The sequence below is a fragment of the Microcaecilia unicolor genome, chromosome 5 (genome assembly GCF_901765095.1).
Source record: "Microcaecilia unicolor chromosome 5, aMicUni1.1, whole genome shotgun sequence".
Taxonomy (NCBI): Eukaryota; Metazoa; Chordata; class Amphibia; order Gymnophiona; family Siphonopidae; genus Microcaecilia; species Microcaecilia unicolor.
In genome coordinates, this window is record NC_044035.1 from 150,941,472 (window position 1) to 150,958,098 (window position 16,627).

Sequence of the window (16,627 nt, forward strand, 5' to 3'; positions counted from 1 at the left end):
CCTACTGACTCTTAAATTGTGCCCCTCTGATTCTTCTTTTCCTCCTCCCCATGTATTGGTACTGGCACTACATGCATCTTGGTTTTTCAATCTTGTACTGCCACCATTCATTTCTCTACATTTTAACGTGTTGCCCATACTCCTTCACTATTCTCCTAAGACAGAGCAGCATGGAAGTTTGGATGGCACTGCCATACAAGACTGTTAGGGAAACATAGAATTAAAAAAAAAATGGGGGGAGGGCAGCTTAAATGGGTTAGAAGTGGAGACAAGATATTGAAGGTGACCAGTCACGTTTGGAAGACAGAGTATGCTTATGCTAAGGACAGGATGTCAGCTATGGGGGGGAGGGGGGAATGGTCTCAGGGAAAAAGCAAATGCATGTAGGAAAGTGATCACATCAAGGTGACAAGCCAACAGAGCACCCTGAATATGCCCCCGAAAACAAGCAAGCACCATAACCTGCACCTTCAGGGAACCAACAGCCAAGCCATTCTTTAGGCCCTAGAAAAATGCCAAGAAGCATTACAAAAAAAACTTGAAAAGGCAGAAACTCTTACTCCCCAAAACAGGCCTCAAGACTCTCCATTCTCTAGCAATAGGCCAACGATGTTGATCTTTTATGCAGTGGTGTCGTGATCACCTCTGGTGAAGAACTTTGACCTCTCAAGGACTGAGGCATAAAAGGTAGAGGTAAGACCACTGGGCCCTAAACCAGAAGCCCCCTTCTCCTAAGGCAGTCTGAGGCCCTCTCCAATCTTCAACATTAGTCTGCATACTTGGGCTGGAATACAGTTCTGTTCCCTGCGTGATCATGCCCAGCAGAAGCTTGGGGGGGGGGGGGGGAACCATTTAGGACCTTCCCTTAGATACAGCTGTGTGGTCCCTAAGCTCCCTTCTCTGACTAAAAAAAAAAGCAAGACCTTCATGTGCTGTCTCATGGCCATCAGATCCATGACTGAATGTGCCCCATCAGTCCTGAATGAGAGAGGTGGCCTCCAACAGCTCCCAACTCTCCTGGTGCCAGGGAGTGACTGCTAAGAGAATGTACCTGGATGTTTTGATTCTTCCTGTATAGACCACTAATAATGATGATCTTAGTTGGACCTCAGCCCATCTGAAAAACAGGTCTCCTGAGCCAAGGAGAAATTAGATCTTACCTGATAATTTACTTTTTCTTTAGTCCCTCTGGACCGGCCCAGAATGCAACTGATGGGTTGTGCACACCTTCCAGCAGGTGGAGACTGAAAACTCTGACTCTAGAGAGAGCCAAGAGCCCTGGATAACTGGAACTAGACTCAGTATTATCTTAAAGAAGAAAGGAAACCTATTCTGTGCCACCGGGAAACTTCAGCAGCCACCCAAAACATACTATCAACGAACATGTCTCTTGCATAACGTGCCTGAACCAAAAATGGTTTTTTTTTTTTGTTTGTTTTTTTTTTAAACAAGACCACAAATGCGCAAAGCAGTTCCATGGGGGAAAAAAAAGTGACCACCCAAAAAAAAAAAAAGGCACATCTACAACTATTTAGCAGGAGGGATCTGGGCCAGTCTGGAGGGACTAAAGGAAAGCAAATTAGCAGGTAAGAGCTAATTTCTCCTTCCTTAGTGTCCCTCCAGACCGGCCCAGAATGCAACTGATGGGAAGTAAAGCAGTATCTTCATGGTAGGGACCCTAGGAATCTCACCGGGAGAATGCGCATGTCAAATACTGCCTCCTGACGACACTGAACAGCCAACCGTTAATGCTTTGAAAACGAATGTAAGGAGGACCACGTAGCCACCTTACAAATTTCCAAAGGAGGCACCAGGAAACGCTCCACCCATGATGCAGCTTGACCTCTGGTTGAATGCGCCTTCTGGAACAGGTTTCACGGAAAGCAGGTAAGCGAAAGCAATCACCTCTTTAAGCCACCTGGAAATGGTAGGCTTAGATGCTGCCAAACCTTTCCAGGATCCTCCAAGCAAAATGAACAGATGATCTGTGCGCCCAATGCTCAGTCATTTTCACACAGTGCTTCAGATCTCAGACATCCAAACATCGTAAGCAGTGCTGATCCTCCAAACCAGAGGAAGAACCTAAAACAGACAAAACCACTGACTGAGAAATGAAGTCATGACAAAACCTTTGGAAGAAAGGAAGGAAATGGACGTAAAATGACTCATTCCATAGAGAATTCCACAAATAGGGATCGGCAAGGAAGAGACTGCAGCTCTCCTAGCCAAGGCAACGGCTACTAGAAATACTGTTTAAAGTGTTAAATCTTTTAGATAGCAGGAAGCCAAGGGCTCAAAGGGTGCCCAAGTAAGAACCGACAGGACCAAGTTTAAAACTCAAACTGGAAGGATAGCCCTAGAAAGAGGACATAGAAGACTGAAGGAACCGAGAACTATCCGGATGGCTAGAGAATGCCTTACCCCGAATGCGCCCTCGAAAACATGAGTGAACCGCTATTTGGACTTTTAGAGAAGCTAGCGCCAAGCCTTTATCAAAACCCTGCTGCAAGAAATCCAAGACCTCTGGTACAGAAGCACGAAATGGAGAAATGTCTCAATCCGAACACCACGCCTCGAACACCCAAGTTCTGATATAATTAAGAGAAGTAGAATAACACAATTGAAGCATTGTGGCAATCACCTTGGTGGAGAAACCTCTTCTCGTCAGCCGAGCCCACTCAAGGGCCAAGCCGTAAGACAAAAATAAATAAATAAAAATCGAGCCGGGTCTGGATGAACCAAGCCGGCGGCCAACAAAAAGGTGCATAAGTTCGGCATACCACAGCCTGCGAGGCCAGTCCAGAGTTATCAAGATTACAAGACCTCTGTGTGCTTTGATTTTTTGAATTAGATGACTCAGAAGAAGCCATGGAGAAAAGGCATACAGAAGTCCCGACAGCCAGGATTGAAGAAGAGCATCCACCCCATTTGCCTTGGGATCTCTCCTTCGACTGTATTGAGGTACTTTTGTGTTTAGATTCGAGGCCAAGAGAGCCATGACGGGCGGTCCACAGCTATCCATGACCGTATGAAACGCCTTCGCCCCGAAAGCCCATTCATCCAGGTCTAGAGTGTGACGACTGAGAAAGTCCGTCTGAACATTCGTTGTCCCTACTACGTGCAACGCCGAAATGGCAACCAGATGACTCTCCACCCAATTCATGAGCTGCGCCACTTCCTGTTCCAACAGAACTCCTTGTTCCCCCTTGATGACTGACATATGCCACTGCCATGGCATTGTCCAACATAATATGCACTGATTTGCCTACGAGCAGAGGGTGAAACGTTTCCAATGTCAACCGAATCGCCCTGGTTTTCAAGAGGTTGATCGAGCAGGAGGCCTCCTGATGAAATCACAGACCCCAAGCGTACTGACTGAGACAGTGCGTCCCCAACCTTTGAGACTGGCATCTGTTGTGACTACTGTCCACTGTGGTGGGTCCAGAGGCATTCCCCTGCACAGGTTGTGGATCTGTAGCCACCCACATAGGCTGCTACATTTCCAGGTTCACAAAAGCAACTTCATTAGTAGGGAATTTCTCTGCAGACACCATCTGGACAGAAGAGACTTTTGAGGGGCCTCATGTGCACCACCTCTATTATTGCTGCCATAAAGCCCAACACTTGAAGATAATCCCTCGCACAGGGAACCGACCTATGGAGGAATGTCTGAATCTGGGCTTGCAACTTGCGGATCCTACTCTGGGGAAGAAACATTCAGCCCTGAACTGTGTCAAAGGAAGCCCCCAGGTAGTCGAGGGACTGAGATGAAACTAAGTAGATCTTGAGAAAGTTGAACACCAAACCTAGGGATTGCAGAAACTGAACCACTCTGTGACCTGTAGGCTCTCTTGATAAGACTTTGTTCTGATCAGCCAATCGTCCAGGTAGGGATGAACTAAAATGCCTTCCTTCCGGAGAGCCGCAGCTACCACCATCATCACTTGGGAAAGTGCAAGGATCTGTGGAGAGTCCGAAAGGAAGAGCCCGAAACTGGTAATGCCTGCCCAAAACCGTAAATCAAAGAAAATGCTGATGCATGGGCTGAATTGGGATATGCAAGTAAAGCTTCCATCAAGTACAGCACAGTCAAAAATTCCCTGGACCTGACCGCCACTATGACAGACTGAGTCTTAATAAGAAAAGAGGAAACCTTGACGGTCTGATTGACCGCCTTGAGGTCCAGAATTGGACAGAAAAATCTCTCCTTTGGGACAACAAAATAAATGGAACTACCACCTTGTATGATCTCTGCAGAGGGAACTGGACAAATAGCCTGTAACTCAAGAAGCCTTTCTAGCGTATCCCGAATCGCACCCACCTTGAACCAGCAGTGACAAGGAGACTCCAATAAGGCATTCTAATGAGTACCCATCTCAAATAACTTGTATTACCCACTGATCGGAGGTAATCCAGGCCCACCTCCAACAGAACTGTGTTAACTGAGTTCCCGCAGGAATTAGAGGCTGGACCCGGAAACCTTCATTGGGCAGGACAGGAGGGGGACTGAAAGGAAGCTCCTGAGTCACTGCCCCCTCTTCGAGCCCCACGAAAGGACTGATTCCTCTGAAAAAACCAAGACCTCTGAGCTAGAGCTACTCTCCCTGGCCTATACCACCAAAAATCTCACCCCCACCAAGGAGCGGGGAACGACCAGACACTCTTGGACCTGTCCTCAGGAAGCTGAGGCACCTTAGTCTCTCCTAGACTTCAAACCAACTTGTCCAACTCTTCCCCAAATAGAAGAGAACCATGAAACAGGAACTTACTCCACTTCGACTTAGAATTAGCATCTGTGGACCAACCCCACAGCAAGTGACTAGCAGCCACACTTAAAGCCATAGACTTAGATGAGGCTCCAAGCAAATCATAAAAAGAGTTGCCAAAAAAGCCGAGCCCATCTCAATCTTCGCCACTTCAGCATCTATTAAGGCCACATCATCCAAAGCTCTGTCTAAAATGTGCTCAGACCAGCAGAAACATGTCCTAGCAACCAAGGCAGAGGCATCAAAACTGCTCTTTAAATGAGCTTCCATACGCCTATCCTGAACATCTTTCTGTACCCCCCCATCCACAGGGACCGTATTCCTCTTTGTAACTGCTGAGACAACTGCATCCACTACAGGGGGTTTAAGAAGAGTCTTGTGAGCATATGGAACAGGATAGAGACGAACCATTGACCTAACGAGCCGAAAGGGAGACTCTGGGGGCATCCCACTGAACCTGAATAATATCTCTAATATCCTGATGCATAGGGAACGTCTTAGCAGGTCTTTTAATATCCTTCACTAGAATATTCACTTTGTCGCTCTCCACAGCCGAGGATTGATCCTCCTCAAAATGCAAGGTACAAGCCAGCAACGAAATGAGCTCTTGCAAATCTTCCTTGTAGAAAATTCAAGCCACGGAAGGGCTCCTCCTCCCCCAGGTTACAAAATGCTGGGGCCCTCAGAAAGTATCCCCTTCCCTAAATAGTCTTATCCCTCCAAAGATACCAGATCCTCCTCTAGATCCCAGGCCCCCCAGGTCGCTTTGGAGGCAGGGCCTGCTGCTCCATGTTCTCACCTAAAGGGGATGAAATGGGATTAGACTTCTGCAATATAGAGGCTTTATACATTTGTAAAACAAATTCAGGCGGGAAGCCGCCCCTGATAACCCTGAGGGTACACAAAGCCAAATCAGCCTGCTCTAACAGCATGGACTGCAGAGCAGCAGGTCTGTCTGCCAGCACAGCCTGAGACAAAATGGTGGCTTTTCCAGCCACTCCAGGCACCAGTGCTGACTCAGAGCCACCCGAATCCCTTGAAACCGTGGCCACCGCTGCAGAACCAACCCAGAAGGGACAAGATCTAGGGCCTTGCTGTCACACCAGACAGCAAACCTCCTCCATTTGAAAGAATAACTTTTTTGTGGTATCTTTCCTGGAAGCAAGCAAAACTCGGGAGACACCCTCCAACAGACCCAAAGAAGCAATCTCTAAACTCTCAACATCCAGGCCGTGAGACCCAGAGACTGGAGGTTGGGATGTAGAAGCAACCCCTCGTTGTGTGTCATGAGGGTCTGAAAACACTCCAATCTCCACGGTTCTTCGGAGGACAACTCCAGAAGAAGAGGGAACCAACTCTGACGGGGCCAAAAAGGTGCAATCAGAATCATGGTTCCATGGTCTTGCTTGAGTTTCAGCAAAGTCTTCCCTACTAGAGGTATGGGAGGATACGCATAGAGAAGGCATGTCCCCCAATGCAGGAGAAAGGCATCTGATGCTAGTCTGTCGTGGGCCTGAAGTCTGGAACATAAGTTAGGGACTTTGTGATTTATCTGATTGGCAAAAAGATCCACCGAGGGAGTGCCCCACTCTCGGAAGATCTTGTGGACAACATCCATGTTCAGAGACTACTCGTGAGGTTGCATGATCCTGCTCAACCTGTCGGCCAGATTGTTTTGGACGCCTGCCAGATACGTGGCCTGGAGAAACATGCCAGACTCCTGTAAAAATGGCTCAAAAGGTAAAATTATGTATCATACCTGATAATTTTCTTTCCATTAATCATAGCTGATCAATCCATAGACTGGTGGGTTGTGTCCATCTACCAGCAGGTGGAGATAGAGAGCAATCCTTTTGCCTCCCTATATGTGGTCATGTGCTGCCGGAAACTCCTCAGTATGTCGATATCCAAGCTCCATCCGCAGGACTCAGCACTTAGAGAATTACACCCACAAAGGGACACTCTGCCCAGCTCACCACCGCCGAAACGGGGGAGGGGAATTAACCCAGCTCATCCCCACACAAGTGGGGGAGGGGAATCTGTCCAGCTCATCCCCGCGGAGCGGGGGAGGGACACCACACCCGCCGATGCGGGGGGGTCTGGCTTATCCTGCAACCGCAACCGCGGGAGGAGCTGACTGACCCTAACACCGCCGAAGCGGGAGGGCTACAAAGCTGCCCTACTGCCGCACGAAGCGGGAGGGAGCGCCGGCAGAATTTAAGTCTCAATCCAGCCCCGTAAAACGGAGGGGAGAGGAATGCAGCAGCTCACTGTAACACAAATTCGTCTCAACTCTTGAAGAATCCATTGAAAAACTTGAACACGAAGTCCTCCTGAACAGGAACTGAAGACTAAACTTGAACCTGAAATGCAACCAGAATATAAACAATACAGATATCTGGAAGGGGCTATGGATTGATCAGCAACGGTCCTTTGGGGATTCCTTGGAGGAGACGGATTCCCGCTCGGATGGAGCGGATGACCCCTCTGCAGCACGGATCTTTCGCTCAGAGGATTTGCCCAACCTGTTAATGCAGGCCATGAGCATTTTAAAGATTTCCTCTCTGGAGGACGTCTCTCCCTCAGCCCCTGTTGGCTCCGCCATTATGCTGGGGACGAAGCGCCCGCCTAGAACCTTCCACGTGCATGATGCCATGCACACCTTAATTTCGGCTCAATGGGATGTCCCGGAAGCGAGCCTCAAAGTGGCTAGGGCTATGTCCCGCCTCTATCCTTTGCCTGAAGGTGAACGTGAGGCCTTTCTTTTGCCTACCGTGGATTCTTTAATCACTGCGGTGACTAAGAAAATGGCGTTGCCGGTGGAAGGTGGCACGGCCCTAAAGGACGCCCAAGACAGAAGATTGGAGGCGGCCTTAAGGTCGTCCTTCGAGGCGGCTGCCTTAAGTTTGCAGGCCTCAGTTTGTGGCTGCTACGTGGCCAGGGCGTGCCTGACGATTGTGCAGCGGGCTTCCCCCTCGGATCCTTCCTTGAGGGCTGATTGGCCGGCCCTGGAATCGGGCTTGGCTTATTTGGCAGACTTGCTGTATGATGTCTTGAGAGCCTCGGCTAAAGGTATGGCTCAGACAGTCTCTGCGCGGCAGTGGCTTTGGCTGAAACATTGGTCTGCGGACCACGCCTCTAAGTCCCGCCTGGCTAAGTTGCCTTTTAAAGGCAAGCTGCTCTTTGGGGTCGCGCTGGACAAAATTGTGACCGATCTCGGCACGTCTAAGGGCAAGAGGTTACCAGAGGTCAGGGCTCGGGCCAGTGCTCGCCCCGGTATCTCCAGAGGACGGTTCCCCATCTCCTGTGCAACTGTCTTCCAGTCAGCAGAAGGAGCTGGCAAGCAGCACTTCTTAACTGCCGTTTCCTCCTCTGCCAGTTTTCTTCTGCATTCAGAATATTTTAAACTTGAGGAAGTTTAAAATATGTTTATATTACAGTGCAGGGCTCAACCTGCTCATTTGTCTAGGGTTTAAAGAGTTATTCTGCTCTAATCTTTTATGAAAAAGACCAAATAAGGCAAATATTTTGGATGGTAGCACAGAAGCACGAAGTACAGGAGTAGCCCCCATGCTGTATAATTTACTCCCAGAGGGTCTACATCCAACTCAAAACTACTTCTACTTCAGGAAACAGATGAAATCCTGGCTGTTCTCCCAAGCCTTTAATACATATGGTGACAGATTATACACCACTCTGCTTCTGGACTAGCTTGCTACACACACTAACAGACCAGATCCTTATATCTTGTTTAACTATACAAAGAACTCGTTAGCCATCCATTTATCCCCAACTGACTCTGGATCACCCATCTTGTTCCCATCTATATCTCTGAACTTGGCCCTCAGCTACATGGTAAGCTGTATTATAGAAAGTCATTAGCATCATATCTATGTTATTTGAATATTCTAATGCGTGCTTATTAGATGTTTCAATATTACACTGGCATCATATTATATCTCTATTTGAATTTCAGTGCTGTTAAGTGTGTATATATTTTTGATAGTAGTCCTATTAGGTTTTAATATGCTGTTCTCAAGTTTACCTCATTTATTGTATTTATGTTTATATCTGGTCATTTTTACTATTGTTATGCTGTTAACAAAATTGTAAGTTTTACATTAAACTGTAGCTGCTGTACAATGCATTTGGACTGTTGAAAGTAACATGGAAAATAAGATACAAAAACAAATCGCACAAGTGCCCAGATTTGGAATTCTAAAGTGTTACACAAACTAATACATACAAATTATAAAAAGATTTAATATTGGGGCTTGAAACGATATGTAGTGATGCTTTCAGTCTTTCACATACAAGCACTGTATATCTTATCCAACTTATTAGACACTTCCTATGGGAGAGGGTACAGAAGCAGGCCAAGAGACAGCAGCGTTACACAGCACTAATATAAGGTAAAATTATGTATCATACCTGAATTTTCTTTCCCTTAATCATAGCCAGTCAATCCATAGACTGGTGGGTTGTGTCCATCTACCAGCAGGTGGAGATAGAGAGCAATCTTTTGCCTCCCTATATGTGGTCATGTGCTGCCGGAAATTCCCCAGTATGTCGATATCAAAGCTCCATCCCCAGGACTCAGCACTTAGAGAATTACACCCACAAAGGGACACTCTGCCCAGCTCACCACCGCCGAAGCGGGGGAGGGGAAATATTCCAGTGCACCACCACCGGGGCGGTGGGCAGGAAACCACACCCGCCGACGCAGGGGGAACTGGCTTATCCTGCTACCGCAACTGCGGGAGGAGCTGGCGTACCCTAACACCGCCAAAGCGGGAGGGATACAAAGCTACCCTACAGCCACACGAAGCGGGAGGGAGCACCGGCATAATTTAGTTATCAATCCAGCCACCGCCGAAACGGAGGGAGAGGAAGCAGCAGCTCACTGTAACACAAAAGCATCTCAACTCGAAGAGACTTCAATTGGAAGAACTTGAACACGAAGTCCTCGTGAACAGGAAATGAAGACTGAACTTGAACCTGAAATATAACCAGAACACAAACAATACAGATATCTGGGAGGGGCTATGGATTGATCGGCTATGATTAAGGGAAAGAAAATTATCAGGTATGATACATAATTTTACCTTCCCTATCATCAAGCCGATCAATCCATAGACTGGTGGGATGTACCAAAGCAGTACTCACCCAGGGCGGGACATGGCAATCCCTGAACGCAACACTGAAGACCCAAACTGGGCCTCGGCCCGAGCAGCCACATCCAAGCGGTAATGGCGTGAGAAGGTATGAGCCGACGACCAAGTAGCCGCTCTGCAAATCTCTTCCAAGGAGACAGATCTGGACTCCGCCATCGAGGCTGCTTGTGCTCTAGTAGAGTGTGCCTTCAGCTGAATAGGCGGAATCTTCCCTGCCGCCACATAAGCGGACACGATCGTCTCCTTGACCCAACGTGCCACCGTAGGCTTAGATGCCTGCAGACCCTTACGAGGGCCTGCAAACAGCACAAACAGATGATCCGACTTCCGGAAATCATTGGTCACTTCCAAGTATCTGATGATGACCCGTCTAACATCCAGGTATTTGAGCGCAGGGTACTCCTCTGGGTAATCCTCCCTATGAAAGGAGGGTAGGTAAAGCTGCTGATTCACATGGAATCAAGAAACAATCTTGGGCAGGAAGGAAGGCACTGGGCGAATCAATATTCCTGCCTCAGTGAATCCCAGGAACGGTTCTCTACACGAGAGCGCCTGGAGCTCGGAAACTCTTCTGGCTGATGTGATAGCCACCAGGAAGACTGCTTTCAACGTCAGGTCCTTCAGCAATGCCCTTGGCAAGGGCTCGAAGGGCGGCTTCTGCAAGGTCCGGCCTAGCACCCTGCCCATCATGGGCCAAGGCGGGAACACGTAGAGAAGCTCCTGTGCCGGCCACTGCTGGAGAAGAGCATCTACTCCCAGAGATCGAGGGTCCCGTCCTCTGCTGAAAAAACACGGCACTTGGCAATTGGCCGAGGACGCCATCAGATCCAGGCTCGGCCAGCCCCAGCATTTCGTGATGTCCAAGAACGCCTGAGCAGACAGTTGCCACTCTCCGGGATCCAAGGTATGGCGACTGAGAAAGTCCGCCTTGACATTCATGACTCCCGCAATGTGGGCCGCCGACAGCTGTTCCAGATTCGCTTCCGCCCACAGGCATAGCTTCATGGCCTCCTTGGCTAGAGGGGTGCTCCTGGTACCTCCCTGGCAATTGACATAGGCCACAGCCGTGGCATTGTCCGACAGGACCCGTACAGGCCTCAGCACCAGTACCAGGAGAAACTCTAGAAGCGCCAACCGAATGGTTCGGAGTTCCAGGAGGTTGATGGACCATTTCGTCTCTGCAGGAGACCAGAGCCCCTGCGCTGTCCCGTCCCAGGCAGTGGGCTCCCCAGCCCGTCAAGCAGGCGTCCGTCGTGACGACAACCCACTCCGGGGTCGTAAGAGGTATTCCTGCGGACAGCTTGCCTGGCCTCAGCCACCAGCTGAGCGCCTTTCGCACCGCTGGATCCAAAGGAAGGCGTACAGCATAATCCTCCGAGACTGGAGTCCACCGCCGCAGAAGAGAGTGTTGTAGTGGTCTCATATGAGCCCTGGCCCAGGGCACTACCTCCATCGTGGCAGTCATGGAGCCCAACAGCTGCACGTAGTCCCAAGCTCGAAGAGTAGAGGAGGCTAGGAACTGGCCCACCTGGGTCCGAAGCTTGATGCTCCGGTTGTCCGGCTGGAACACTCTGCCCACTTGGGTGTCGAATCGAACTCCCAGATACTCCAGGGACTGAGTCGGGCGCAGCTGGCTTTTCTCCCAGTTGATGATCCATCCCAGGGAGCTCAGAAGAGCAATGACCCTGTCTGAAACTCTCCCGCACTCCGCATAGGAAGGGGCTTGGATCAGCCAGTCGTCCAGATAGGGATGGACTTGCACTCCCTCCTTGCGGAGGAAGGCCGCGATGACCACCATTACTTTGGAGAAGGTCCGCGGAGCCGTAGCCAACCCGAACGAGAGAGCTCTGAACTGGAAGTGTCGGCACAGCACTGCAAAGCGCAGAAAGCGCTGATGAGGCAGCCAGATGGGAATATGTAGGTAAGCTTCCTTGATGTCCAGGGAGGCCAGGAATTCTCCCTTTTTCACCGCAGCTATTACGGAGCGGAGGGTCTCCATCCGGAAATGCCGAACTTTCAAGGCCTGATTGACTCCCTTGAAGTCGAGAACAGGCCGAGCAGAGCCTTCTTTCTTTGGCACCACAAAGTAAATGCAGTAGCGCCCTTTGCCAAGCTGATCTACTGGCACCGAGACCACCGTGCCCAGGCGGATCAGGTTGTTCAAAGTCTGCTGCACAGCAGCTGCTTTGACCTGAGACTTGCAAGGAGAGTTTACAAATCCGTCTCTTAGGGGTCGGCAGAACTCTAGCTTGTAGCCGTCTCTGATGACTTCCAGAACCCAAGCGTCTGAAATTATCCTGGTCCACTCGCCCAGAAACGAGGACAAACTTCCTCCTATCTGCACTGGGCCATGGACCAGGTCCCCGTCATTGGGTACGCGACCCTGGGGGCGGGCCGGAGGACGAACCTCCGGGACGGCGGTCCCTAAGAAAGGAATGCTGCTTGGGGGAGAAGTTCCGTTTGAAGGAAACGGAGGCAGAGGAGGCCGACTTGCCCGGGCGATACCGACGGGCTTCCTGGAATCGGCCCTTAGAGGAACCAGGACGGGCACTGCCGGCCCGAGTCCTGACCTCCGGCAACCTCATGCCCTTGGATGTGCCTAGCTCCGTCACGATCTTGTCCAGCTCGTCCCCAAAGAGCAGCTTGCCTTTAAAAGGCAACTTGGCTAGGCGAGACCAGTGCTTAAGCCAGAGCCACCACCACGCAGAGATTGTCTGAGCCATACCCTTGGCCGAGGTTCTCAAGACATCATACAGCAAGTCTGCCAAGTAGGCCAAACCCGACTCCAGGGTCGGCCATTCTGCCCTCCAGGAAGGGTCCGAGGGGGAAGCCTACTGCAAAACAGTCAGGCACGCCCTAGCCACGTAGGAGCCGCAAACCGAGGCTTGCAAACTCAGAGCGGCCGCCTCAAAGGATGACTTTAAGGCCGCCTCCATTCTCCTGTCCTGGGCGTCCTTCAGGGCAGTGCCACCTTCCACCGGCAGCGCCGTTTTCTTAGTCACAGCAGTGATTAAGGAATCTACCGTGGGCCAGACAAAGGCTTCCCGTTCCCCCACAGGTAAGGAGTACAGACGGGACATAGCCCTGGCTACTTTCAGGCTCGCCTCATAGGCATCCCATTGCGCTGAAATTAAGGTCTGCATGGCTTCATGAACGTGGAAGGTTCTAGGCGGGTGCTTCGTTCCCAGCATAATGGCGGAGCCAGTAGAGGCTGAGAGAGAGCCTTCCTCCGGAAAGGCAATCTTCAAAATGCTCATGGCCTGCACAAGCAGGTTGGGCAAGTCCTCTGAGCAAAAAAGCCGCATTGCAGAGGGGTCGTCCGCTCCATCCAAGCAAGGATCAGTCTCTTCCATAAAGTCCGCTAAGGATCTCTGGGAGAACTCAGACACGCTGCCGTCATCCACATCAGAGGAGACCGAGTCCCCCGACGGTGGAAGATCCACCCGAGGGCGCTTAAGTATAGAGGCCTCATCACCCCGATCAGAGAGGTGAGCAGGGGCAGTGTTCTGCATAAGGCCTGATGCAGCAGCAAAATGAACTCAGGGGAGAAACCCCCCAGTCTGTGCATTTCTGCAGCCTGTGCCGCGGCCCTAGAGGCGCCCTCCATCTGCGCTCCCAGGAGCGGGGGAGAGGCGTGATGCGCGTCCAAAATGGCGTCCAGCGCAAAACTCCGAGAAGGAGCCACGCGGGAAGAATGGCGCTTTAATTTCGCCGACTTTTTACCGTCACCCGAGTCAAGAACGACCAAGCTGTTAACGTCTCCCCCCTCGAGGGCGGCCCAAGAAGACGCCGTCCGAGCAGCGTGGCCGGTCACGACCGGGAGGGCGGCCAGCAGGGGATGGGCGCCTATGGTGGGAAAGGCCGCCGCGTCAAAGGAAAAACCAGGGAACTCTCCCAGCTCCGAAAGGGCGCCCTAAAAAGGCGACTACCTTTGAGCCCCCCGCTTCCCCGCTAGGTGCGCGAACGCGTTCCGGGGAGCGTCTTTTCGCGCCCTTGCCATCCAAGGCCATAGCCACGTGGAGACCGTTCAGGGAACCCACTGCCTGCTACTAAAAGGTAAAAATTACCTGCTTCTTGCTCCGAGCAGCGACGACTTGTTCCAGTGAGCAGCTGCAAATGGACGTCCTTTTTGAACGTTTAAAAAAAAAAAAAAAGTTTATTTTTTTTAATGGAGCCAGCGGGAGGGGGGAGAAAAGGAGGGACCTGGTACCACCAGGTTTGCACTTGCTCACGAAGAGCCCTCAACCACAGGTACTCAACAAAACCTAAACAATTAGGCTTGGAGACCTAGCCAGAGCTGCTGCTGTGTGACCACACACCTGCTGAGATAGAGAACATACTGGGGAATTTCCGGCAGCACATGACCACATATAGGGAGGCAAAAGATTGCTCTCTATCTCCACCTGCTGGTAGATGGACACAACCCACCAGTCTATGGATTGATCGGCTTGAAGATAGGGAAAGGCCTTTATATTGCTTCATGTCTGTAGAAACGTCCAAATCAACAGCTTCCTCAAAACTCAGACTAAATAAAATATAGCTCAAGCAACGCAAAAGAATGAACTGTTTTTCTGCATCAGAAACTGCCAAATTAGTCAAGAATTATGCAGAAACCTGTAATACAAAAACATTTCAATTAAAATTCAAAAACTACTTACAGTCACTCCTGTGGGGAATGAAAGACTGGAAATACCATTTAAGTCACACAACCTGTTTTGTCTTAACAGCATGCGTATTTATTGAGGGGGAGGGGGTTTGAAGTGAGAAGGATAGAATACATAGTGGGAAAAACTGTATACTTTGCTAATACTATCCGATTCATTCTGGGAGGGGGGGAGAACCCAACAGTAAAAAAGAATGTATATTTATATATATATATATATATATATATATATATATACAGTGGGGGAAATAAGTATTTGATCCCTTGCTGATTTTGTAAGTTTGCCCACTGACAAAGACATGAGCAGCCCATAATTGAAGGGTAGGTTATTGGTAACAGTGAGAGATAGCACATCACAAATTAAATCCGGAAAATCACATTGTGGAAAGTATATGAATTTATTTGCATTCTGCAGAGGGAAATAAGTATTTAATCCCTCTGGCAAACAAGACCTAATACTTGGTGGCAAAACCCTTGTTGGCAAGCACAGCGGTCAGACGTCTTCTGTAGTTGATGATGAGGTTTGCACACATGTCAGGAGGAATTTTGGTCCACTCCTCTTTGCAGATCATCTCTAAATCATTAAGAGTTCTGGGCTGTCGCTTGGCAACTCGCAGCTTCAGCTCCCTCCATAAGTTTTCAATGGGATTAAGGTCTGGTGACTGGCTAGGCCACTCCATGACCCTAATGTGCTTCTTCCTGAGCCACTCCTTTGTTGCCTTGGCTGTATGTTTTGGGTCATTGTCGTGCTGGAAGACCCAGCCACGACCCATTTTTAAGGCCCTGGCGGAGGGAAGGAGGTTGTCACTCAGAATTGTACGGTACATGGCCCCATCCATTCTCCCATTGATGCGGTGAAGTAGTCCTGTGCCCTTAGCAGAGAAACACCCCCAAAACATAACATTTCCACCTCCATGCTTGACAGTGGGGACGGTGTTCTTTGGGTCATAGGCAGCATTTCTCTTCCTCCAAACACGGCGAGTTGAGTTCATGCCAAAGAGCTCAATTTTTGTCTCATCTGACCACAGCACCTTCTCCCAATCACTCTCGGCATCATCCAGGTGTTCACTGGCAAACTTCAGATGGGCCGTCACATGTGCCTTCCGGAGCAGGGGGACCTTGCGGGCACTGCAGGATTGCAATCCGTTATGTCGTAATGTGTTACCAATGGTTTTCGTGGTGACAGTGGTCCCAGCTGCCTTGAGATCATTGACAAGTTCCCCCCTTGTAGTTGTAGGCTGATTTCTAACCTTCCTCATGATCAAGGATACCCCACGAGGTGAGATTTTGCGTGGAGCCCCAGATCTTTGTCGATTGACAGTCATTTTGTACTTCTTCCATTTTCTTACTATGGCACCAACAGTTGTCTCCTTCTCGCCCAGCGTCTTACTGATGGTTTTGTAGCCCATTCCAGCCTTGTGCAGGTGTATGATCTTGTCCCTGACATCCTTAGACAGCTCCTTGCTCTTGGCCATTTTGTAGAGGTTAGAGTCTGACTGATTCACTGAGTCTGTGGACAGGTGTCTTTCATACAGGTGACCATTGCCGACAGCTGTCTGTCATGCAGGTAACGAGTTGATTTGGAGCATCTACCTGGTCTGTAGGGGCCAGATCTCTTACTGGTTGGTGGGGGATCAAATACTTATTTCCCTCTGCAGAATGCAAATAAATTCATATACTTTCCACAATGTGATTTTCTGGATTTAATTTGTGATGTGCTATCTCTCACTGTTACCAATAACCTACCCTTCAATTATGGGCTGCTCATGTCTTTGTCAGTGGGCAAACTTACAAAATCAGCAAGGGATCAAATACTTATTTCCCCCACTGTATATATATATATAAATATTGGCTCAATTCAAATTATCTACAATTTGTAGGAAAAATAAAAAATTTATATTTGTGCTGTTCACCTTAGATAACAGGGAAAGAAAGTCAGAATGTACGGTGACTGAAGAGACAAATGTTTGAGAAAACCACACAACCTAGATTAATGTTCTTCCTTAGGACACCTGAAGATACCC

At 49.5% G+C, this 16,627-nt stretch overlaps 1 protein-coding gene across 2 annotated transcripts in view; it reads right to left on the reverse strand.

The window, feature by feature from the left end:
- PSAP (prosaposin) overlaps positions 1–16,627 on the reverse strand; it is a 210,055-nt gene that overhangs the window by 88,251 nt on the left and 105,177 nt on the right. The gene's annotated exons all lie outside the window — the stretch shown is intronic.